The sequence below is a fragment of the Harmonia axyridis genome, chromosome 4 (genome assembly GCF_914767665.1).
Source record: "Harmonia axyridis chromosome 4, icHarAxyr1.1, whole genome shotgun sequence".
NCBI lineage: Eukaryota > Metazoa > Arthropoda > Insecta > Coleoptera > Coccinellidae > Harmonia > Harmonia axyridis.
This window is the reverse complement of record NC_059504.1, coordinates 43646169-43672692: the sequence shown is the minus strand read 5'-3', so window position 1 is coordinate 43672692 and position 26524 is coordinate 43646169. Positions and strand designations below refer to the sequence as shown.

At 35.6% G+C, this 26524-nt stretch overlaps 1 protein-coding gene across 1 annotated transcript in view; it reads right to left on the bottom strand.

Moving 5' to 3' along the window:
• The window catches only part of LOC123678531 (acetylcholinesterase-like), an 83108-nt gene extending 66709 nt beyond the window's left edge, over positions 1 to 16399 (bottom strand). The window contains exon 1 of the mRNA XM_045615605.1: positions 16213 to 16399. The gene's annotated coding sequence lies outside the window, so the exon portion shown is untranslated. The remainder of the gene's footprint in view (positions 1 to 16212) is intronic.
• Between the last annotated feature and the right edge of the window lie 10125 nt (positions 16400 to 26524).

The following is a 26524-nucleotide window of genomic DNA, read 5'->3' as shown; positions in this document are numbered from 1 at the left end:
TCGGAATGAGTAGAGTTCAAATTTCTCGGAAACTACACTGATCAACAATTGCTAGGGATCACCTATGAACTTCTCTTCATTTGTATTTTTTTTCAAGTTATCTCGTGAATATCTGTACATTATATGATATGTTCTCTAAGGAAAAAGTAAGATGTTTTGAGTTGATTATATCAAAGTCTTCCTCACTTCATCGGCTCTTGTTCACAAAATCGATTATTTTCTGTAGGCTGTTACAGGTGGAGTGAAAAGCAATGTGGTATTTGTTATTAAATCTGTTTTTTTCTCTCGTTCAAACACATAAGGTGACAATAATTGAAGAAATGAGAACAATATCAGCTTATCAGTCATGCCGAGAAGATGTTTGGCTCCTGTGTAACTGGACCAAATCATACAGTGGATACAGGAAGGTTTGTCCCAGCGAGAAGTGTCCCGGCGGTTTAATGTCTCGCAAAGTGTCGTGAGTCGGGCTTGGAATAGGTTCATCCAAAACGACTCAGTAGCTTATGTTCATGGGGGAGGTCGGCAGCGCAGTACAACAGCTGCCCAAGATCGTCTTTTGATCCTCAATGCTAGGAGAAATCCCACTTACCCGGCGTCGCGGCTCAATAGATCACTGAGAGTTGGAACAGGAGTTCTAATTTCGAACCAGACTGTAAGACGACGACTACATGTTCGTGGTTTGAGAGCACGTAGGAGGGTACAACATCCCCGTTTGAATAGGGAACACCGGGTTCATCGACGGCAATGGGCTGAGGAGCACCGCAATTGGACACTTGAAGATTGGAGCCGATGTTCATTTACGGATGAGTCTATATTTCGTTTGGTCAACTCCGATGGACGTATTCTTGCTTGGAGGGAAAGAGGTCGAAGGTATGCGGAACAGTTTATGGTACCCACAACAGCTTTTGGCGGAGGTTCTATATGTGTATGGGGAGGCATTTGTTTGAACCAACGCACAGAGTTGGTTGTTCTGCAGAACACCACCATGACCAGCCAGAGATATCACGATATGATTATTGAACCCAGAATTGTTCCGTTTGCGGCTGCCATAGGCGAGAATTTCATTTTAATTGACGATAATGCCCGTCCACACTGTAGTCGTCTGGTTAATGAAGCGCTAGAAACTCATGCTATTGATAGGATGGACTGGCCAGCTCGCTCTCCAGACATGAATTGCATCGAACATGTCTGGTCTGAGATGTCTAGACAATTTTCAACCTTGGAACAACCGATCAATAACCTGGAGGACCTTTCTAACGCTTTACGGGATATTTGGACGAATTTTCCCCAAAATTTTATAAATCGTTTGATCGAAAGTATGCCTCGTAGGGTAGAATGCTTGAGACCAGCTCGTGGGGGACCAACTAGGTACTAGCTTAACCGAAACTTCAGCCTTCTTGTGGTTTCATCATAAAATTTTTATGTTATTCAAACACAGAATTTTGAGTGTTCCTAATAAAGTCTTTTTTTCTCTCCAACTTTCCATTTTTCATTCTTTTCTCAAGTGAACCATTTTATCAACTGAAAATACTCTGATATCTGACTAAATTTATAATCTTGGAGCGAATATTTCAGAAATAAATTCAGAACAAGTAAGTGATCCCTATCATTTGTTGAGCAGTGTATTCAAATAATTTTTAACATTAACAAGTGGTAATATTATATCATATACATAGTATTAAAATGCTGAACAAAATTCGCAAGGTCCTATGAAACTATCAAATTTGCACAATTCAATTGATTTTCCTCCGACGTGATAACAAGGTGTTCTGAAATGTAAAATTTTGTTAAGACTGTTCCTCTGCAGATTTATTCATAAAATGTCCCCAAACTCTATCTCAATTCATCATCACCATTCACGATTTGACATGTGTTGACATCCTGACAAAAAACACTCCTCATCAACTGCGATTTTAAGCAAATTAGCTGCATAATCTAAACGGAACTATGGAATGGTTACACGAAACATTTATTGTAAAAATAACATATTCATTTGGCTTGCGTGAGGTCCCTAGAGTTGTTCATGAGCGATTTGAGTTTGTGCGCTTTGTTTTTTAAATTGATTACAGCATATTTCATGTTTAATGTAATAGTGTTTTGGAACTGAGAAACAAAACTTTTAATTTAACTCGAAAAAAATTATCACTCGAATTATCCTCGTATTTCTTGTAGTAGATTAGATTATTGTGATTTATTGCACAACACTGATATTTGAAATGAATGACTTGAATATATGAGAAAATTGTTACCGTTCGATATGTTTTTTATAGACATTTGTGCTTTTGATAATCAAAGATGGTCAACGCTGGTTCCAAGAGTCAGAGGGTGTTCGAAGTAAACAGCGATATCTAAAAGCTTCAAATGTAATATGATCATAACTTTTGAACCAAGGTACATATTTGAATAGTTTTTCGCTATTTCACAGCTAAAAAGCCTATTCTTCATTGATCTTTTAGGTTTTTTAATTTTTTAGGGATATTAATTGTTTTTACTAATGAGTTACAGACTAGGCGAAAACGTAACTGCTTAGCTGTTTCACAAATAAAGTGTGCTTTTTTTAGAGCTATAGAACTTTAAAATGCAATAAAACAACGATGGATTATTCGATTGACATGAATTTTATTTATCCGCAAGATAATCTTGTGGCATTACATTTTAAATATGATTTCTGGCATATGACCGCCACGGCTGACTTGGATGTAGTCCAATCTGGACGTCCAATTTTCGATGACTTTTTCCAACATTTGTGGCCGTATATCGGCAATAACACGGCGAATGTTGTCTTCCAAATGGTCTAGGGTTTGTGGCTTATCCGCATAGACCAATGACTTTACATAGCCCCACAGAAAGAAGTCTAGCGGTGTTAAATCACAAGATCTTGGAGGCCAATTCACAGGTCCAAAACGAGAAATTAGGCGGTCACCGAACGTGTCTTTCAATAAATCGATTGTGGCACGAGCTGTGTGACATGTTGCGCCGTCTTGTTGGAACCACAACTCCTGGACATCATGGTTGTTCAAATCAGGAATGAAAAAGTTAGTAATCATGGCTCTATACCGATCACTATTGACTGTAACGTTCTGGCCATCATCGTTTTTGAAGAAATACGGACCAATGATTCCACCAGCCCATAAAGCGCACCAAACAGTCAGTTTTTCTAGAAGTAACGGTGTTTCGACATACACTTGAGGATAAGCTTCACTCCAAATGTGGCAGTTTTGTTTGTTGACGTAGCCATTCAACCAGAAGTGCGCTTCATCGCTAAACAAAATAAAATGGACGTAGTGTGCGATACGTATTCCGCACAGAACCATTATTTTCGAAATAAAATTGCACTATTTGCAAGCGTTGTTCAGGTGTGAGTCTATTCATAATGAATTGCCAAACCGAACTGAAAATAAATCACTCGACAGCTGTTAAATCGGTCGCCATCTTGAACAGTAATGCCAACTTGAAGTTATATACCTCGAAAAAAAACACCCGTTATATCTAATAGTTCGTTTTCAACATATGCCGATAATTTGAAAGAATGAGACCAGGCCTTTAACAACAAATTTGAAATTCTCCATATAAAAAATAAGAGCATAAGACTAATACTCTTAGAGTCCCTAGGTATAATTCCCAAAACAAACAGATGAAAACTCATCCTCATTATTGAATCTCTTCAGATAGTTTTTTTGATGTCGCATCGAATATTTTGCTGTAAACGTCTAGTTTTTTGTCCTACAAGTCCTGTACTCTTATCAGTCAAAAATGTAACCTGATGAAGCCATAGTATGGCAAAACAATTGTTGCTAACAATTAAATACGAAATTAAATGACGATGACTGCCCCTGCATTAATTGCAGTGACGCTCTTTTCGTTCCAAACCTGGTGAACAGTTGCTACGTTGCATTCAGTGTTTTCACTGGGCTCATACATCGTTTGCTACTGTCTCGAAAATAATCAAAACGTTTATTTGCGAACTTTGCATTCAAATATTATGTATGTCACTATGTCTATTACTAGTGTGTCATTTTGTCCTTAGTATATGGACGAAATGGATTTTTTTAGATGTCGAAATAACTTCTTATATCTTTTATTGCAGTTCAATTCAATTTTCAGCTTATAATACTTGAAAATGATTAACCAAGTCAGTATATAGTACCAAAAGGAGATTATTATCGCAATAATTAGAAATATGCTGCAAAATTAATATTTGCTGTCAATCGGAGAAAAAATTATGAAACTGTTGTTATGGCAGATGCAATTTTCGAACCACCAAAATAGAAATTCAATCGAGTTCGTCGCTTCTTTTCATATTCAAACGAGATTGTACGACGATGAATGGCACCAAAAAAAAATTTTCCACCTATTAACCGTCATCCTTAATCGGGAAATGTTCACAAATGATTTAAACTTCAACTAACCAAGGGCGGTAATGACCAGATTTCGGAAAATATCGGATAATTGCCGCTGCGTTATCATAAGGGGATGCGGCCATAATTGCTCCCCAAGCAATTAGTAAATCGGAAAGTTGGGTGGATGCTATGCAGTAGTTACAGTGCCGTACGATGGAAATTGCGAGTTTGCGGGACTGGAACTGATTCGAAAAATTCCGCCTGTACTGATTTTATTGATTGCTTATTCTCCGATCAGGTCGATATATCATTTAGTCACAATGTCTGTAATTTTCAAATTCAGAACCGTGAATGATGTCAAATTTAATTTTTTTTTAAAGGACTCCGCACGTTTTATATGGGAAATGGCTTTCCGTGAATTTGGCTGAATTTTTGATATGTTGTAGTTCTTGATAAACTGATCAGAAGTATCCATAGCCACAAAGCTCAAAAATGGACAGTTTTCGAGATATGGAGCTTTGAAAATGGATTTTTTGCAATTTTCGGGGTTTTTGCTCATCAATCGGGGAGCTCTCATTTCTGGTTGGGATGGAATTTGGATGTTCGACGGCCAGAACCCGACTGAGAAATGATCTTCCTTGGGTATATTAGGCACCGCCATCGATAATTTTTTATACACTGCTCCACATTGGCTATGAAATGAGATACAAAATCCAAGATCCTCCATACATCTTTTCATCCCACAAGATGACGCCAGAATAATTCACATGACCGAGAAACGACATATTGTGAGATTTTTTTTGAGAGAGACCATAATAACTGAATCCTCATATATCTGATGTCCAATAATATCAAATATGTTAGCCAGAATGTTCCTAACCAGGCACCGCGAGCTGTAATGAGGGAAAATGGGAAAATCAAAATCATATATCCTCAGGGATAACAATTGTGATCACTATTGATGTCATTTACATATGATGATTTGTATCTCACAAATCTCGATAATCTGACAATGGGGTGCCAAGACATTTTCCTAAGAATATCTCGAAATTGATGATAGCATCTCACAGACAAACGAATCCGTGAAAATGTCTGCAGTTTTGATACAATATAGTACTATCCGGGTAGAATATAGAAGTCTAAGTGTTGGAAGCTACCTACGAATGGAACTTCCGATTTTAACCCACGAATTCTTGAAAATACAATTTTTTTTCAATGAACTTTTTGAACTTCACACATACAAATGAATACTATCTAATTATATGATCGATGGCAAAATGAATGAGTAGATCAATCAAAAACAATATAATAATGAGAGTAACATTCATATTATTAGATAGTATTCATTCGTATGTGGGAAGTTCGAAAAGTTCATAAAAAAAAATTGTATTTTCAAGAATACGTGGGTTAATATCGGAAGTTCCATTCATAGTTAGCTTCCAAAACTTGAACTTCTATCTCGAGGGTAGATCCATATCTGTAAAAGTTGAAGGCTGTCTATCAGACGAGCACGATCTTAATCTAGGAGTGCCACAAGGATCCGTCCTTGGGCCTCTTTTATTTTTGCTCTTCATCAATGATCTCCCTGTAAATTTAAGAGTAATTTTCTTGGATTTGCTAACGTGTAGACGCTTTTCGTCTTCGATAGGAGGGACTCAACAAAAGTTGAGTCTCTTCGCTGATGATGCTTCGGTAGTAGTTTCGGCCCCAACATTCGAGGAACTTCAGGCTCTCTGTGAGCTTCTACTACAGAGCTTTGTGAAATGGTGTCATAAGAATAATTTAATGATCAATATCGATAAAACCGAATGTATCCATTTCACAATTATCCATAGTGATCGTGAACTGGTGATTCGTCATTTGGATAGTGCTATTCTATCTAAGAGTGGTACTAAATTTCTTGGCATTCACCTCGATAATAATTTAAAATGGGGTATGCACATTGATTCTGTATGCAAAAAACTGAACAGTTCTTATTTTGCCATAAATAGGGTGAAAACCCTACTTCCTTTAGAATCGATAATAAATATATATTATAGCATGGTCTATAGCCACCTGTCGTATAATATTCTACTGTGGGGAAACTCTTCGGATGTTGGAAGGGCTTTCATAATACAAAAACGTATTTTACGTTTGATATTCAGCATACCTCCACGTTCGTCGTGTAGACCCATATTTATAGAAAACAATATTATGACCTTATCGTCAATTTTCATTTTGAAATGTCTACTATATGTGAAGGAGAATGAGGGAAAATTCATACAATTGTCTAGTTTTCATAACTACGGAACCAGAAGTGAGAGAACATTGTATGTTCCCAAGCACAGAACAACAAAGTTAGAAAAGTCTCCTATTTATCAATGTGTTAAACTATACAACCATTTGCCTCACAATATTAGATCTCTTGTTTTTAGTAAGTTCAAGAAAATTGTAAAAAAGTTATTAGTGAATAGATGTTATTATACTGTAAATGATTACCTCAATGATGTAATAGTGATTAGTTGAATAATTTTTCTTTTTATCTGTATGACTTATCCTATACATTTATTTGTCTCAGAGGATTAATAAATTATTATTATATTCTACACGGATAGTACTATATTGTATCAAAACTGCAGACATTTTCACGGATTCGTTTGTCTGTGAGATGCTATCATCAATTTCGAGAAAAACAACGAAATTTGAAAGGACTAGGCAACTGACTGTATGAAGAATGGTTACCGGATAATTTCAACTTTTAGTATTGTAAATAAAATAAAACAAAGTAATTTCCATTAAACTATTTGGTGTAAAACTTTACTTCCCCCGTTTTGCAATAAATGGCTGTAGCGGTAAGTGGTAGTCAACATAAAACGATCGTAGATGTGATGCAATAAGCTTAGGTATTTGTAAACATAAGGCCATCGAAATATTAGTCGATTTGTGCCTACATCATAAAGATATTCCCGATTAAACATGTCAGCTTGCGAGCCGAATTTTTGTCTTTGCGGGAGGTTTTAATTTTCTGTTTCAATATAAAGAAATCTGCGGCTGAGGCTCATCGAATGCTATCAAATAGCTATGAAGAGGTCGCTATTAGTGGAAGAACGTGCCGGGAATGGTTTCGACGCTTCAAGAACGGTGATTTTGGCGTCGAAGTCCATCATGGCGATGGAAGAGAGAATGTTTTTGAAGATGTACGATTCGAAGCATTACTCGATCAAGACTTCTGTCAAACGCAAAATAATCGGCAGGATAATTGGCAGTGACCCAACAAGCCATTTCAAAACGCCTGAAAGTCATAGGAATGATTCAGAAACAAGGAAATTGGGTGCCGTACTAGTTGAAGTCGAGAGATGTTGAACGGCGCCAGCGGCAGTCAATCTACTACTTTACTTGTAACATTAGAATGCAGTAACATTAGAAGTAAATGGTTCTCCAAAAAGAAATCTCATTTTGAAATTAAAAAAAACGAGGATATTTTGAGAGAAATCAATGGATGTTTCATTCATTGTTGTTGATGTACATTTCATTTTAGAGAGGAAGGTACGCCATTATCGATGGAAAACGATATTGCTCAAATGGCCGCCAAGGCTACGGTTGCAGCACCATATGCTTTCAATGAAATTTTCCATGATCAATTCATACATTTAACTTCAGGAATTACTTCGTTAAGATCTTGAACCAATTGCTAAGCATTGGCATAGAGCTTATCTTTCATGTGGCCCTAAGGAAAACAGTCTAAAGGTGTTGAATCACAAGATCTCTCTGTGGTAAATTGCGATCACCTCTTCGAGAAATAAAACGGCCAGAAAATGTTTCTTTTAAAATTGTTTCGTTGCTTATTTGACATTGTTTTAAAATAGACGTCGTCCAGATCGATATCTTCAATTCCGGCTATAAAAATTTTGAATCATAGCCTAATTCCCAAAATCGACGAGGAATCGATAAACCTAGATTTTCATCAACACTACGGGCTACAGCAGCAATATTCTCTGTTGTTCTTGAGCGATACACATGGTTTTGATTCTTCACATCACTTACTTCTCTCAAAAGCTCAAGTATGTTCTTATTGTTTGAATAGATTCCTATAGCTTGTGCCAGGAGGTACCCCAGGTATGGCTATCATCGCCTTCTGCTGTAGGAAGACTTTATGGGCATCACCTGAATTTCCGCATATAATAATGCCATATATCGTGATAGAGTGAAATTGTGCGTGGTATGTGAGTATAGCCCCCTGCTGTCCAACTATCTGGTTCATTCTACGCACCATGAAAATAGCTTTTCAAAAGTCTTCTACATAGTGACTCATTATGGTCTCTCCAGGAAAGCAGAGCTTCCATTGTGAACTCCAGCAACAACAAACAGTCAGAAGTTGGCGGTTTCTTGGTAAAGAAAGAAATTTCTCTTCTCTATGAATTATGTGGCCTCCAAGGATCTAGTAGATTTAGGAAGGGTTCCATTATATTGCGATCTTTTGATTTTTTGTACCAGAGCTGTTCTCGCCATTAGTCTTCGTTATCTACAGCTCGCCCTCCAGTTCTAGAGTACTAATGAACTCAAGTACTTGCGATGGCTTCAAGAAGGTAACTTCCTCAATTTTTCAAGTATCTTGTCCAAAGCATTTTTTGCATTGGCTAGCGATGGCGAGGCATTCCGTCACCAGGTGATCCAGAGTTTCTTCTTTTTCCCCACACAATCTCCACTCGTCGTTTTCTGTTAGACCAATTCTCATGAGGTGTTTCCTGAGGCGACAATGCCCTGTAAGGAATCCAGTGAGGAAGTGAAGCATATTCTTGCTAAGATCCAGATACTTTTTTCGCAATATCAATATTTCAAAGAAACTTTTTGAAGTAATCCAACCTTGAAAGATTCCGCTAAAGTATTTCTCTTTCAGTTGTCCTTCTTTCTTGATTTGGTGCCGATATAATTTATAATGGCATATATCAAAAGAGTGATAGTCAAACCTTTCAAGTATGAATTTTTTATTTCTATATGCCTTTTATTCCCAAAAAAAAATTGTTCCAAGAAAGTAAAGTAATAAAGTATCACTTCATTCTACAGGGTGTCCCATAAGTGGCACGTCACAGTGACACCGGAGGTAGGTCAGCTAAAGAGGGACCAGACCAGCCTAACATGACCCCAGTAAAAGTTGCATGGTTTTCGAGTTATTACCAAATTACGTTTTTTTAGTGAATTTTCACCTTTTTTAACATTGTCAGGGTCAGAATTCTGCTGGAAAGCTCTCGAAGCTTATTTTTTTTGTTGTAATGGAATCTTAAATAGTTATTTAAGATGACATGAGTATGATTCTGTCAAAAAGTTATGTGGATTTCCGTAAATTAATGGATAAATCTTGATTTCAATTGCTAGCAAAACAAGAACTTCGACTTTGGACACCTGCTGTGAAAAAAAAATCCTTGAAACAAAACGAGCAAGTAACATCAAAAAATTGGGCATTTTAGACAGATTTAGAAATGGTACAATATACGAATCTTATGCCAATAAAACTAGGTATTTTCATCATTTTACCGATGCCCTACTTAACTAAGTTGAAACTAGGAACCCCGCTATCAGGTAATTTTGCCGCTTGCTATGACATTACATTTGATACCGGGCTTTGTTATTATTTGTTAAAGTCACAATAGGGAAAAAGATGAATTAGGGGAAGCGAAAAAGGAATATTATGGAAAAAAAAGGTAAATTAATTAAAAACAGACTTAACTTTCGATTATTTCTTTAATTCTTAAATCTAACTTACAGTAAATGTTCAAACTGTTTCCCTCGGACTCTAATGCATAAATGACACCGTTTTATAAAATTACGATTCAATTTTCTTAAACTAAAGTGTATGCAAAACCAATAAGAAGCGAGGAAGAATTGCGTGAACGGGTATTCGACGCAGCCCGGACCATATCGGAAATTAGTTTAAGAAAATTGAATCGTAATTTTATAAAACGGTGTCATTTATGCATTAGAGTCCGAGGGAAACAGTTTGAATACATTGTTTACATTTACTGTAAGTTAGATTCAAGAATTAAATAAATAATCGAAAGTTAAGTCTGTTTTTAATTAATTTACCTTTTTTTTCAATAATATTCCTTTTTCGCTTCCCCTAATCCAACTTTTTCCCTATTGTGACTTTAACAAATTATTATTTGTTAAAGTCACAACGGGCTTTGTTATTACAAAGCCCGGTATCAAATGTAATGTCATAGCAAGCGGCAAAATTACCTGATAGCGGGGTTCCTAGTTTCAACTTAGTTAAGTAGGGCATCGGTAAAATGATGAAAATACCTAGTTTTATGGGCATAAGATTCGTGTATTGTACCATTTCTAAATCTGTCTAAAATGCCCAATTTTTTGATGTTACTTGCTCGTTTTGTTTCAAGGATTTTTTTTTCACAGCAGGTGTCCAAAGTCGAAGTTCTCGTTTTGCTAGCAATTGAAATCAAGATTTATCCATTAATTTACGGAAATCCACATAACTTTTTGACAGAATCATACTCATGTCATATTAAATAACTATTTAAGATTCCATTACAACAAAAAAAATAAGCTTCGAGAGCTTTCCAGCAGAATTCTGGATGTTATCATCGATTGTCACAGACCAGGAAGTTTCACTTCAAATGAATCCTAAAAAGCAGAAACCTACATGCGAAATTCGAACAAGCGCTCAAATGCCCCTGATTTCACATCAGTACTTTTCTCATTTTTTCAGCAATCATTTCCATTCAATTCGATATCTAGGAGATTAAAATAATGCTTTCCATCAAGGACGAAATCATCAACATCGTCCAATTCCATTTCTTGAGGTACAGTTTTTTCGAGTATTCCCGATCTGTCAGATACAGAAACCCGGCAAAAACACTGAGCCGATCCAAGATAATTGCCTGCCTGCTACACTCACTTTAAGAAATGTATGAAAGGTCTGATCGGGATTTGATATCACTGTAACTTCCCCAATTTCAGTTGGAGATGTCGTCAAGAAATATGAAATTCTGAACTGGATTGGACGTAACATTTCTTCCATACTTATCGGATCCGATAATGTAAGATGGGACAGCTCTCATTCTTTCGTTTAATCGATTGCAATGATCAAATTAATTGTTTTGTTGGAGTTTCTACATTGCCATGTACCAATCGAAATTTACACAAAGGGTTATTATTTTTACACTTATGTTTTTTCTTTATCATATCACAGAAGATATTTCTTGGTAGTAGAATGTTTGGGTGGCATTATATCATGCCCGTATTAGAGAGCACAATAGTGTATCAGGTAAAGTTAAAAATCATGGATAAAAACAATATTTCATTGTTTTTATTCATAACTTCAGAAGTCAAGTGGAAGCCAAAACAAACAATAAATATTAGGTGAGGTTAGCTTGAGTAGACTCATCAAATTCATTAAGTACTTGATCAATAGATTGAGAGTTATTGATATAATAGGTCTGTAAATACAAACTATGAAAAAAACGAAAAATCAACAAAAATTGCAAAGAGATTCGCCAAAAGGAATTTTGAAAATATTGAGTGATTTTGAGTTGACTGAAATCATTTTGGAACTATGAGAGAGTTTATTGGTGTTCTTACAATTTCATGAATTGTTTACACAGGTCATAACTAAAATGAAAGATACAAAGGTACAAAAACTCAATACAACACTAAAACAGAATTAGATAGGGAGTATTGTTGCAAAAGCAGTGTAAGTGAAATGCGTAATCAATGGATCTAAAGTATAGATAACATTATGAATTAGGTTTATGGATGAAATAAAATAATGAATCGACAATGAATATAAAATGATAAATTAAGTATATAGATAAAACAATAAATTAAGTGTATATGAAATTAAAAAAAAAATTAAAAAATAAATTAAGTGTAATGAAATAGGTGTATAGATAAAACAATTAAGTGTATAGATAATACAATAAATTAAGTGTATAGATAAAATAAAGAATTAAGTGTATAGATAAAACAACAAATCAAGTGTAGGCATTGACAAAACAATAAACTGAGTGTATAAGGATAAACTAGTATTTATGTGTTGAAATTTACAAACAATAAAAAGAAATTGTTTGCAAATGTAGTCGCATTGTATGAATAGTAAACAGTTAGATTATACTAATAAATAAATAGTAGAATACCAAAGTGTAAAAATAAAATGTATACTCAAAAAGGACAGATAAAAAGTTATGTTTTCCAAAACGAAACGAACTCCTCTACAGAATAAAATATATTGCTGACTAATATGTCCTTCATTTGTTTTTGAAATTTGGATTTCGGCTAAGTCTAAGGGGTAATCTATTATATAGCCATATCGCACAGTACTCTGGACTCTTTTGAGATTTTTTTCAATCTCATAAAATTTTTCCTGATTTGGTATTTATCTCTAGTGTTATAATCATATATGTCAGATTGCAAATGATAATTTTTATCACTACCATAAATATACAATGAATCCTCAAGTATTAAAATAGATGGAATTGTGAGTAGTTCAAGTTTCTTGAAAACTTGTTTGCAAACACTTGTGAAATTGCAGAAAGTTAGATTTATATTGTTATTAATGTTAAAATGAGAAAATAAATAAAATACTCGCACAGAAATATTCTAAATAGAAGCTGATTCAGAATAAACTCTGGAACATGAAATAATTTGGGAGAGAAGATCCTATTTGACTTCATACGAAAAAATTCATTTGAATATTCTTAATTCGGTCACAAAGTATCATGTGACACTTTCAACAAAAAACAATTATTATTTCTTTGAAACAATTTTCTTGATAAATAGAAATAAATGCATGCTTGGACTGTTTGAATTTTTCCCTTTTGATATATGTCATTACGAAGGGTTGCCCAATAAGAGGTTTTATATTGAATACCCCTCTATCTAGGCAGCTCTCATTATTTAAGCTGTCATCTTTTGACATTTGACAAGTGAAAAAATACTCCATTTCAACGATACTTACACGCTTCAGCAAGGCAATGAAGTTTTTCATTAGAAAATTAGTGAAAATTTTGGAGTAAAAGAACTAAAGCATTTTTGGATCGTCGTGAAGCACCTTCTTTGCCGGCAATGAATCTGGGGGAAAAAATTGAACTGTTGGGACAAGTAAGAGATGTGAAGAATTGGAACCGTGTTATAATACATTTCAGAAACTTGGTATGGTCTTCACGATTTTTCTTCTTCTTAATTTAAGCCTAAGACTTCATCTTCAATCCTTTTATTTTCTATTGAAAAATTTCTCTCTCATCAATGATAAACAATCTGGGTAACAGTAAAGCGGATTGTTTTCAATCGTTTTCCCGATTATTTCTCCTCAAAACTGAAAATGGGAAACCATTCTGCAGGTATTCTACCTCTGATGAGGTGCTAAATGGTGAATGCGCCGGGTTTTGTGGAAAACTTTATTGATCACAATATATCGATTATGAGTGGATAGAATAATTAACTGACTTTTACAAATTCGAAATCTAACCTGTATTATATGCAGTGGTGCATTGAACAACGCTTTCAAATCAATATAATATCTGTTTCTTTCTTGAACTAACTATGATACTAATTCGAAAACATTCATGAAAAAATGGATTCAATATTCATCAAAAACAATTTCAGTTGGATGATTCCTAAAATGGTTGAAGCTACTTTCAAATTCTTTTTTTAATATTTTCAACAATCATTCTATAGAATACAATGTGCATATATACAGGGTGATTCACGAAGAACGTTGGTTGGAATATTTCAAGAAAAACATTTGAAACTTTATAACGGGTGTTTTTTTTCGAGGTATATAACTTTAAGTTGGCATTACTGTTCGAGATGGAGACCGATTTAACAGCTGTCCAGTGATTTATTCTCAGTTTGGTTTGGCAATTCATCATGAATATACTCAAGCCTGAACAACGCTTGCAAATAGTGCAATTTCATTTCGAAAATAATGGTTCTGTGCGGAATACGTATCGCGCACTACGTGCATTTTATTTTGTTTAGCGATGAAGCGCACTTCTGGTTGAATGGCTACGTCAACAAACAAAACTGCCGCATTTGGAGTGAAGCTAATCCTCAAGTGTATGTCGAAACACCGTTACATCCAGAAAAACTGACTGTTTGGTGCGCTTTATGGGCTGGTGGAATCATTGGTCCGTACTTCTTCAAAAACGATGATGGCCAGAACGTTACAGTCAATGATGATAGAGCCATGATTACTAACTTTTTCATTCCTGAATTGAACAACCATGATGTCCAGGAGCTGTGGTTCCAACAAGACGGCGCAACATGTCACACAGCTCGTGCCACAATCGATTTATTGGAAGACACGTTTGGTGACCGCCAAATTTCACGTTTTGGACCTGTGAATTGGCCTCCAATATCTTGTGATTTAACACCACTAGACTACTTTCTGTGGGGCTATGTGAAGACATTGGTCTATGCTGATAAGCCACAAACCCTTGACCATTTGAAAGACAACATTCGCCGTGTTATTGCCGATATACGGCCACAAATGTTGGAAAAAGTCATCGAAAATTGGACGTCCAGATTGGACTACATCCGAGCCAGCCGTCATATGCCAGAAATCATATTTAAAATCTAATGCCACAAGATTAACTTTCGGATAAATAAAATTCATGTCAATCGAATAATCCATCGTTGTTTTATTGCAATTTGAAGTTCTATAGCTCTAAAAAAAACACCCTTTAGTTAAGCTTTGTTGGGAGATGAATTCTTGGAAAAACTTCAGACTCCTCCGACTTCCGGTTTCACCGGAAATGATACCAAAAAACTTCGTTTTTTGTATTGCACCCACTTTTTTCATTCATAATCAGATTACTCATTGAATTCTACATTGCTTCAATTTATCATTCACATATTTATCTGAAATCTGAAAAAAATCTTTGAATAATCTCAAGTAGGGCTTCATTGCAATATCAATTACTTTTAGATTTTTGCATGAACATTTCAAAATTTCCAGGTTCTATCAGAATATATACCAATGCTTCCCCACGTTAATCAAAAATTCAATTGAACCTATAAGGTGTAACGATTTCAATGTCAAAGTCAAACATGAAAAAAATACCTCAAAATTCATTTTTCAAATGAGACCTCGCTTTTTCATTGGTCAGATGGAATCTATGTCGAAAAAATAGTGTACTACTGCTCTGTTCCAACAAAGCTTAGCTGTAAAATTTCGAGACTTTCTTTGAAATATTTTAAGACCAATGGTCTTCGTAAATCACCCCGTATATAAAACTCTAAGAAAGATGTTCACCGTACAGATCTTCTCTCACAAGCAATGAGTAAAAAGAATGCATGAAGTGTGGTACAGAATCGGTAAATGTTCTGCATCCAAACTCAATATTTCAATACTTCAAAGTTTCTAAATTTTAAGTGAATATCAAGGTTGAGTAGGGATCATACTGAATAGAACACTTTTCTTAGCTCCATAGTTTAAAAACTTTGACTCAGAACGGGGAATTTATTATTGAGTATTGATGGTTTTTATATTCACTTCCCAAAGGGTTATTCCTGAAGATAATTGAACTGAATTATCGAAAACAAAACTAGTTGAAGCTTAAAATTACTTTACCTTCAGTGTAAATAATAAACTAAAACAGGAAGAGACCCATTTCCGATCAACACACTGCAAGCCCAAAATATCAATCCGGACTTATCGATGAAAAAATAGGAGCCTCTATACCGGAACGAGGAGAAAGAGAAGGAATAATAACATTGATTCGGTTCAGGTCCAAAATAACGAAACCGACCGATCAATCTCATCTTTTCTTCAATACCACTCAACCCCTTTTCATCTGATTGAAAACTGACCGAATTCCATAAAACTTTCAGGTCGATTGTTTTCGGTTCGTCCAGCACAGAAAAAAAAAACATAACATACCAGTGTAAGAAGGATGCGCCCTCCTGTAGGATACCACGGTCACAAGCACTACGTCATAACTGGGCGGCAGGGAGTTTGGGAGTCCCACCACACAAAATGCAGATGAACTGTAAATTAGAGAAAGGTACTCAGACAGGAGAGAGCCTGTCGTTGGAGTATTGTCACAGACTCTCGTCCGCAAAATCTACCACTGCACTAACACTATACGTGTTTCGAAGCGTCGCTAACGTCCCGGCGCCGTGCCGTGGCTCTACGTCACTCCTTCTGGATACGACGCTATCCTCCAGGATTGGATCCAGATGGATTTCGGAGGAAGATGGAAGAGATGCATATATAGTGCTGTGTTTCTGAATTTTTATCGCTTCTGTGTTTAGCCTAAGCAAAAAAAAAAATCACGTAAGCGGGTCACAGGATTTTGTGGCTTATCCTTTGAGCGATACTGAAAAGTGACCCATCACACTGATAGTATTTCTCACGGGCTATCCAAATATGTTATCGTAAGTAATTGCACAAGTGCATCAAAATTACCGATAATTTTGCATGACAGCATGTTGTCATAAAAACTGCATGAGTTCATTTTCATTTTTGGACAAAGAGCCCGACACCGAAGGTGGAGGGCTCTTTCTCCAAAAATGAAAATGACCGAATGCAGTTTTTCAAAGAAAACACGCTGGAATGCGAAATTATCCGGTCATTTTGATGCACGAGTGTAATTCGGGGGAATATTTCCCGAATAAACTGTTACATTACTTGTCAAACTGATTTAGAATGGAATTGCTATAGATTCGAACTGTATAAGATGCATAGAAACTATGCATCTATGAACAGAACAATTATCGCAGTGCTGTTTCGCTTCCTACAATGCAATTATCGCTGTAATTTTCGATAATTGTTCTCCATATACATAGAATTTTTGACAGGAGGGAAATATTCGAAAAACTATCGGATCAAGGCCTGGAAAGTTATCGAGGAAAGTTTTTTTTTCAAATTTGACTGGTTTTCATATATTCACATATTGATTGCAACTTCATTTTTTCAAATGGAACACCCTGTATATTTTTCTATGTTTGACTAGCTCTTTTTCCCCTGATTTCGATATAAAGTGGTAGGCTGCGATAAGTCAAAATGCCCTTTTTTGAATTATCTCGCAGCCTACCACTTGAAAACTGATTACCGAGCATGCCAGGTGGTTCTTAAAATTTGAAACTCTGTGGTATTCAGAATAAGAGAGATAGACCAAACATATGTTATATATTCGAAATCAGGGGAAAAAGATCTAGTCAAATATAGAAAATTATACAGGATGTTCCATTTGAAAAAATGAAGTTGTAATCAATATGTTGCCCACTGTGTATATATTTCATTTTGTGAAATTTTTTGAAAAACACTAGTCGATTTGGTAAAACTTTTGTAGAAAACATTTTTTTGTACCGCTTTCCGTAACATAGTTAAAGGGGGGGTCAAATTATGGTGAAAAACCCGGTACAGTTCTTCTCGTATTCAATTTCATTTGAACTCATTTTCAAACTTCTACTAATACACGGAAAGATAGATTACTTGGAAAATTAAACACTTACCGAAATTTTTTGACAGGAGTGGAACTGTATTTCTGCTGAAAAATACTCTCAACAATCAGAACAGCTGATTTCCACATTTCAACATATATTTTCCGTATGGATCAATTTACGTCTGACTAGAAGTATTTGCTCGCAAGTAAAAGATAGGTAATCATTATTGATACGGATTTCATTTCTACCTTTAACCAGAAGCAAATGCTTTTCTCTTACCCTTTAGGCAAATCCTTCTTTTCATTAATATGGCTCAATGTAATATCACAAAATATCATTGACCTTTCGCGAGAGTTTCTAGTGAAAAAACCTAACAAAATATCACTCGTAATTGAATTCATCCTATGAATCTGTCTTTTATTTTTTATAATTCAACTTGTTGCCTGAGGAAAACACCAATCGGAAGACCTGGATTCAAGTCCAGTCCATTTTTATTCATTGTACTAAGCGCTCTTTCCAATGTTTTGAGATATTTCTCGAGGAAATATTGAACGATAGTGTGAAATTTGCTGTGCTTTTATTTCTCCGCTTCTCGGGAAGCTGAAAAACAAAATTTTGCATAAAATTTGAATTTAGAATTCGATATCCAAACCCAACCTAAAATGTCAAATTTCTAGGTTTTTTCGTTTGAAAGTTATAGTCCTCAGATGTCTGTACAGGCAGAATTGAATTTGACTACTGATTTGTCATAAATGAATCGAACCTTATTGTTTGAGATCATTACCGGCTAAAAATTGTCAAAATATAGACATTGTGACGAAATGATCTAGTACTCTGTTCCGGAAACGATCGCTTAAAAAGATATCAAACGCTCATTCTGATTTTTTACGGAAATTAGATGTTGAAATGTGGAAATCAGCTGTTCAGATTATTGAGAATATTTTTCAGCAGATATACAGTTCCATTCCTTTCAAAAAATTTCGGTTAGTGTTTAATTTTCCAAGTAATCTATCTATCCGTGTAAATGGTTTTTCATCTTTTAATTAATATCGCTAAAAAAATTATTGTCGATTGTGAACAATTTTGAATTCTTATTGATGGGTGGATTTTTCGGTTCATTTTAAGAGGGGTCTATACCGTTTCAACGATCAGTTCGAAAATTATTAGATACGCTTTATTTCACGATAGAGGCAATCGATTCATATGAGGTTTTTTTTATCAATTTAAAGAAATAGTCATAGCGCAAAGTCCTTATTCATTAATTTTCTTTGGAATGGAAAAAAGAAAATTAGATGACTCTGTTAGTGAAGAATAAATAAATGCATAATATAACTTTCCGAACAAACTTTTATTTTTCTATTTCCACATAAAAATATTATACGTCTTGTCAAAGGCTGAAAATGCGATTCTTTTAAAATTAAAAATATAGACGTAAAAACTCATTTTGAATTCTTGCATTTGGTTGAAAAAGACAGTAAATAAAAGCAACGTTTGAGATTGCGTCAATCGTCCTCAAAAGTGATGCGATCTCAAAAACTCAAAAAGGAAAGAGGAGTGAGTAGTTGAAATTTGGCAATTCACACGAAAGCCACGTGGTATAAACCTCTTTTGAGATCTGGGGACCTTGATTTTTAGATTTCACATGGCAGCAAGGTCCAATTAAAATAATCATCTGTTTCCGAACGATTACGAGCGATTACAAATTAGATAAGATATTACAACAAAGCGTCTGCGCTAATTATTCGAATCAAAATAATTCCACAGATTCACGAGTCCAATCTTTCAGTGCGAGACTATTGCAAGCAACATTGCACATTGGCTGTACTGACCACCCTTCCGATAATCGTATAACACTGATTATACAACTCATGTTCTGATGAACCAATAGAATCCGTAAATTTCCCATAGTTACGGGCGTTACGGCGTATTGATGAAGTGAATATAGGTACTACTTGACGACGTGGTATAACCGTTTTGGTGTTTCGTCTCCTGCCATATTGTGATCATTTCCATAGTAGCATTCTTGGACGTTAGCCAAATTTAAAAGTCAAGCTCAGTGAAATGTCAATGAATAATCAAAATACAGTGCTTTGGTTGTAATTATTGAAATTATTCGTTATATAATCGTAACGAATACTACTCGAGCATAGACTAGTATATTGTGCAACAAGTGGGGAAAGTTCAACTTTTCTCGCTGGTGTGTTTGCGGCACTCGCCTTTCAGGCTCGTGACACAAACTTCCACACTCGCGAGAAAAGGACTTTCTCCACATGTTGCACACTATACTTTTCCTACAACTGCACAAATATCAATAATTCAAGTAATGGACTTGATTCAAATCAAAATGGCCTTCATTGACAGTATGTACTAATTTATTGCGTTTCCATAGAAACGACTCAAAAGCCCAATTTCATTGGTCTACCAAGCGAGGTGTGGGCAAAGTGCGGTGAGAATAGTTATTTATAATACAAGTGAAGAAGGCATTGATATTCTTCCACGAGTTCAAAATTCAAAAACGAGCCACGAAGTGGCGAGTTTTGGAATGAACGAGTGGTAGAATGAGCCTTCTGTACGAGTATTATACATTATTTTCTCTAATTCATTGCATTTTCATTGAAATTATTGAAATATTTCCATAAATATAATTTAGTGATTTTTGCATTGAAAAATGTTGGTTGGCAGAACTGATTTCTTTAAGGCAAATTGATGAATTGACAGATAAAGCCATGGCGGAAAGTTCGGAGTTCCAACATAGAATAATAAAATATAACCATGAAAACTGAGCGTTTCTGATATATTCTCGCACGATTTTGTTCTACAAGATGTGGAAGAATGAACGGAATAACCACAGAATTAGAGAAATTATATTTCCCACAGTATGAGCAATACATAGTCTTGAAATTGAGTAAGCTATGAAGAATACGCTACTTTTCATAGCAGTTGTAAGAAAAATATATTTCGATTATACGAACCTCTTCATACGACGTAGATCGCGAAACATCACGAGAGCGCAGCTCGTGAATCGGTGTATAATCGAATATTGTCTATGCTCTTGTGATATTAGGTATAATTGATAATATGAAGAGCATAAAAAGTGTACTTAATAAATGCAGCGTAAAATTTGATCAAATGGATTTCAATAGTAGTGCTCATGAGCACTCTTATGGAAAAGATTCGTATTATTCGAACGCTTACATTATAGTCTAGTTAATTGATTCCTCGAGGAAGTTAAAACTAGTAAAACACCATCTTACGAATTCGTTGCAGTAAAAATATAATAATAAAAGCAGATGCAAGTGTAGTTGCGGCCTCATCGAATCTAATGTAGTAACTAGACATATTATTAGACTAGATAATCGTTCAATCGGAGCGCATCCACCAATTCGGTCAAAAAAAATTCAAAAAAGATTATAATAAGAGATGATAAAACACCTCTTCAGGAAAGATATTTAAATGAGCTAAGGGAAAAGTTGCAGCTGGGGATCTGTTGGGGATGTTGACCTTACAATTAAATATCTGCCTCTGTGAGATGCACATCATATTGTGTGTATTTTCGATCAATAAATAAATAAATATCCCAAAATAGTAAAAAATTTTTCAAAAAAGTAACCGTTTTCACAACTGGAAAATCTTGTACACGAACTTATCTCCTCTCCTGCAAAAGTTTCAAGATTTTCTCCAAGTTCTCGAATAACGAGATCCATTTTTCGTTTTAGTGTGTGATATTGTTGAAATTCACAAAAATTTGCTGTCACCGCAAAATTAAGGCACTTTTAGGTGTCGTGAAGCACCTTTCTCGGCGGGCAATAGTGAAACTGGTGGGAAAATTTAAGCTGTTGGGACAAGTTAGTGATGTGAAGAATCGAAAATGTGTGCATCACTCAAGAACAACTGAGAATATTTTGCTGTCTTAGCCAGTAGTGTTGACGAAAACCCTGGTTTGTCAATTCCTTGCCGATTTTTGGGAATTAGGCATTCCACAAACAACATTACACAGTATTTTGCTCAAAGATTCAGGCCTTAAGGCTTTTAAAGCTCAGTTAACACAAGAAATCAAACCGTCGATCACTAACAACCTCGTATCTTCGCTGATTGGGTGTTCGAAATGGATCAAAATAAACTGGTCTACATGCGTTAAGGATATTGTCTTAAATTGCAAAAAAATATAGTTCAAATGAGATTTTTGTGATGAAAATTCATATTAATATGATTTCAAGTTGCAGGAAATAAAATTAATTTTAGCCTGTAGGTCTGCAGCGTAAACAGGGTGGTTAAAAAAAATCGAGTAAAATAACGAAATTTTATTCTCAGAGAATTCAAGCATTTTAAGAATATCAATACAATGAATGGCCTCCACGGGCGTCAATAACAGCTTGACATATTATTTGCATACTACACACGAGGTTGTTGAACATTTCTTGAAGAATTTGGTTCCATAAACGGGGCAGAAGCTCTCTCAGATCATTTAAGGATTCTGGGGTAGGTTGATGATTGTCTAATCTTCTTTGTAGCATATTCCATGCATGTTCTATGCAATTCAAATCTGGTGAGTGCGGAGGTATTGGTAAATGTGGAATATCAAGCTCCTCGCGCGAATTCTCAACTATGGCTGCACGGTACAGTCTAGCGTTATCGTCTAGAAATTGAAAAGTTTCACCAATAGCAGCCTGAAAATTTGGCACAACATTGTCAATGGCATGCTCCCTATAGTGTAAGGCGGTCATATTCCCAGGACGAATGTGTAGATCTGTGCGCCCGTTGAAACATATCCCGGCCCATACCATAACACTACCCCCTCGGAATGAATGTACTTCTTGGACATAGCTGCGATTACGGGGTATGCATGGGATTGTCCATACCCTTATTCTTCGAGAATCTGAAAATCGTCCATATCTGGATTCATCAGTGAAAAGGACACTACGCCAATGATCGTTCTAATTGATATGTTGCCTTGCCCATTCCAGTCTTTGACGCTTATGGTCACTTGTTAGTGGAACTCCTCTTAACGTCTAGAACCTAGATTCACCTCTCTGAAACGTCGTCTGATGGTTTCGATGGAAACTTGGACCCCATCTGCATTTTGAAGAGTATTCCGTAGCATTCTAAACGTAGATTTAGGGTTTCTCCTCGCCGAAACGGTGATGAAACGATCCTGAGCAGGTGTTATTTTTCGTCGCCCACCAAGCCTTGGTCTTTCCAACACGGAACCTGTCTCCCTGAACCTATTCCAAAGTCAAGATATCACATTTTGGCTGACTTAGAGCCTTTCCGCTACAACAACCTGAGTTAGGCCATTCCGATAGCCCTATTAGCCTCAGCGTTTGTTAATTTACGTCTTGGCATTTTCAGAAAAATAGTTTCAAATAGAAGCCGTTGATAAACTGACTCCATTTCAAAATAGGAACATTCATGAAGCATATGCAAAGAACCAAACTTCAGAAAAAAGGCGACCAGATTGACGAAATGTCTCATACTGATTTTTATTGGATCGATTCAAGTTGTTATTGAGTTTTAAATGATTTTACAGCGATTTTCTCGAAGATAACATACTTTTCAAAACGATTGAATACGATATCCCTAACTCTTGTGGAACAGTATATTTTCACTTAGGAGGCTACGTTAATTAGCAGAATTTTTAAATTTGGGGCTCCAAGAATTATTGTTGAAAAGCCTTCAGTCCTCAATCTGTTACTGTTTGATGAGGTTTTTGGTCTGGTGATGTGATTGGACCTTACTTATACAAAAATAAGACTGGTGCAACTGTTACGAGCTTTGATTAATGATTTTTTGAGGCCGGAATTGGAAGATATTGATGTAGACAACGTTCATTTTCAACAAGACGGCGCTACGTGCGACACAAGCAAAGGATCAATCGCAATTTTCCAAGAAAAGGTTCCTGGTCGTGTTATTTCTCGAAGAGGTGATTACAATTAGCCACCGTGATCTTGTGATTTAACACCTTCAGCCTTTTTTCTTTAAGGCCACGTGATATATAAGCTATATGCCAATGTTCCACGATCGAATTAAGAAATTTGAATTCGTGAAGCTATCAAGGACATACAGTCCCAAATATGGGAATTGGTCGTGGAGAAGTTCATGAAAATGACATGGTGCTGCAACCGTAGCCGTGGCGGCCATTTGGCTGATGTAGTTTTCCATCTTTATTGCCATACCTTCTTCTTTACAATGAAATAAACATCCATTCTTGAGCGACGTACAAAGTTTAGACTCTTCACATCACTTACTCATACCAATAGATTTCTTCCTGAATAAAGAAATCCTAGAGGCTACCAATGTCTATGACGAAGATCTGCCAAGGTATGTTGCTTATACGTTTTACCAATGATTATAGAAGATCCAAAGAACGAAGTTTTTGTCGAAATAATTCAAAATGGTTGTAAAATTATGAAATTTTCAATATTAATTTGATTTTATGTGTGAATAATAATACCTTGTGTCAATTTTTTTTTATAAATTTCGATTAGATAGTTAATCCTCTGCAACAGCTGTCTATTTTCTGGACGCCAAGAAGTTTATTATTCTCAGAGAGAACAATATAGATAACCCTTTTCCGAGGATATCATTAAAGCATAACTAATGAAATGCTCAAATTTCTTTAAATCGATATAATCGGATTTTTCAGTTGTATAACACAATTTTAAACACCGAAGCCTACAATATGCTGAAAATATAAATACATTATACGTAGGAGAGTAATCGACTTAACTTTCAGGCCACTTCGTTCGGAAATTCTTCAGTTCAGCATATCCTGTAGTCGAAGACAGATTATATTTCATATAAAAATGGAATCGTGGTTAAAAACGCAATACAGAGTAACAACAAGGCGCTACAAAACATTGAGAATACCCAGAAAATTGAAAATTTTACTGACAGGTTCTAGTGACTGCAATGAAAAATCGTCGTATTTGATATCAGATGACTCACCACAAATACAAAATATTGACTTTGAAGTGAAGAATAATCGTAAAGTGACAAATAACAACAATAATAAAAGTCACAGGGTCTGCCCACATTTGTGGAGAACTTTCAGCTTGAACCTGAAGACAAGGAGAGAAAGCAAATCTGAACAGAGAAAAAGGCCTATGATACCTCCTGTTATGAAAACATATGATAAAGGGGTGAAAGTGGGACAGCCAGAACAATGGTTATAACAATTTGCTCAGAAAAGTAAGTTCAAGATGAAAGGAATATATTTCATATTGTAGTAATCAATCATTGGACTTTTAGAACATACCTATACCTATGCAGTGTGTGGATAAAGTGAAAAACGAAATTCATAAGTGCGTTTTTGATTGTTTTTCAGCAAAACGATCGCACAGGTCAATTTTAGTTTTTAATTAACCACCTCAAGAGCGTAGAAATGGGGGGTTGGGGTACTGGGATTAATTACCCCTCACAATAAGATTTCCGAAATATAAAATTGCAGAATTCTCGCAAAGACGAGGAACGATATTTTTTCCATAAAATAAACCAATAATTATTTTACCTTTCTTCGGAACCCACACGGCATCAAAAAATCGGACCCTTTTACGTTGTAGGTATGAATTTATTATCGCTTTCAAGATGAGTACTTGACTACTTGAGTACTTTTATTGCACTACGAGCACGTCTATGTCTCGCTTACGCTCGTCCTGGAAGTCTGTGAGTCCAAATAAACCATTTTCGGGCGTGTTGCGTACAATATTTTTTCGGCAACCGTGTAGAATAACACTATCGCTGCTGATTTCCATATTTTATTGCGATTGCGATAAAAAACATGTAAATTTTTGACAACTAATTTCATATGAACTGTCAGCCGTTATCTCGGTTGCTATGGATTCTATGATGCTTTTCCGGCCTAGTCCGGGAAGTAAGTACTTTCCGGACTAGGCCGAAAAATGCTACTTTCTCAGAGAAAAAGCGTCCGGGAAGTGAGCACTTCCCGGACGGTTGCCGAAAATAGTAATTTACGTAACAAGTCCGGAAAATAGTTTTTTTTTGGACGAATAGACAAAATTCCAGGACGAGCGTAAGCGAGTCCTGGAAGTCTGTGAGTCCAAAAAAAACCATTTTCGGGCGTGTTGCGTACAATATTTTTTCGGAAACCATGTAAAATAACACTATCGCTGCTGCTTTCCATATTTTATTACGATTGCGATCAAAAAACATGCAAATTTTTGACAACTAATTTTATATGAACTGTCAGCCGTTATCTCGGTTGCTATGGATTCTATGATTCTTTTCCGGCCTAGTCCGGGAAGTACGTACTTTCCGGACTAGGCCGGGAAATGCTACTTTCTCAGAGAAAAAGCGTCCGGGAAGTGAGCACTTCCCGGACGGTTGCCGAAAAAAAATGTTTTTCAATGTAAATTTTAACGCTAGCTGTGCAAAACATTTTTTTCAATTGAATGATAAATCAATTTTATCTTTTATCATTTCAGATATTAAAATGTTTAATCATTGTTGTTTGACCTATGTGATCCGAATGGTCGAAAGTCACCATGAGCAAGTATCTACCTCAAGGTTTCATTTGCTACTTGATTATAGTGTAAGAAATCCTCGTTCCACTTTCTACTAAAATTCAACATTCAATCCAATGAACTGCGAAATTAGGAGGAAATATTCAAGTGGAGAAAAATTCACTGCAAAAAAACTATGAACAAGGACAAAATGCAGCTAGCTGCATATCACTTGGAACTATAGATTATTTCTCTTGAGAAACTGTTGGTTGATTGTGATATAGATTAATATAGTTTTTGATTCTCGCATTTTTTGTAAGAATCGTGATTGAATAAAATACAATG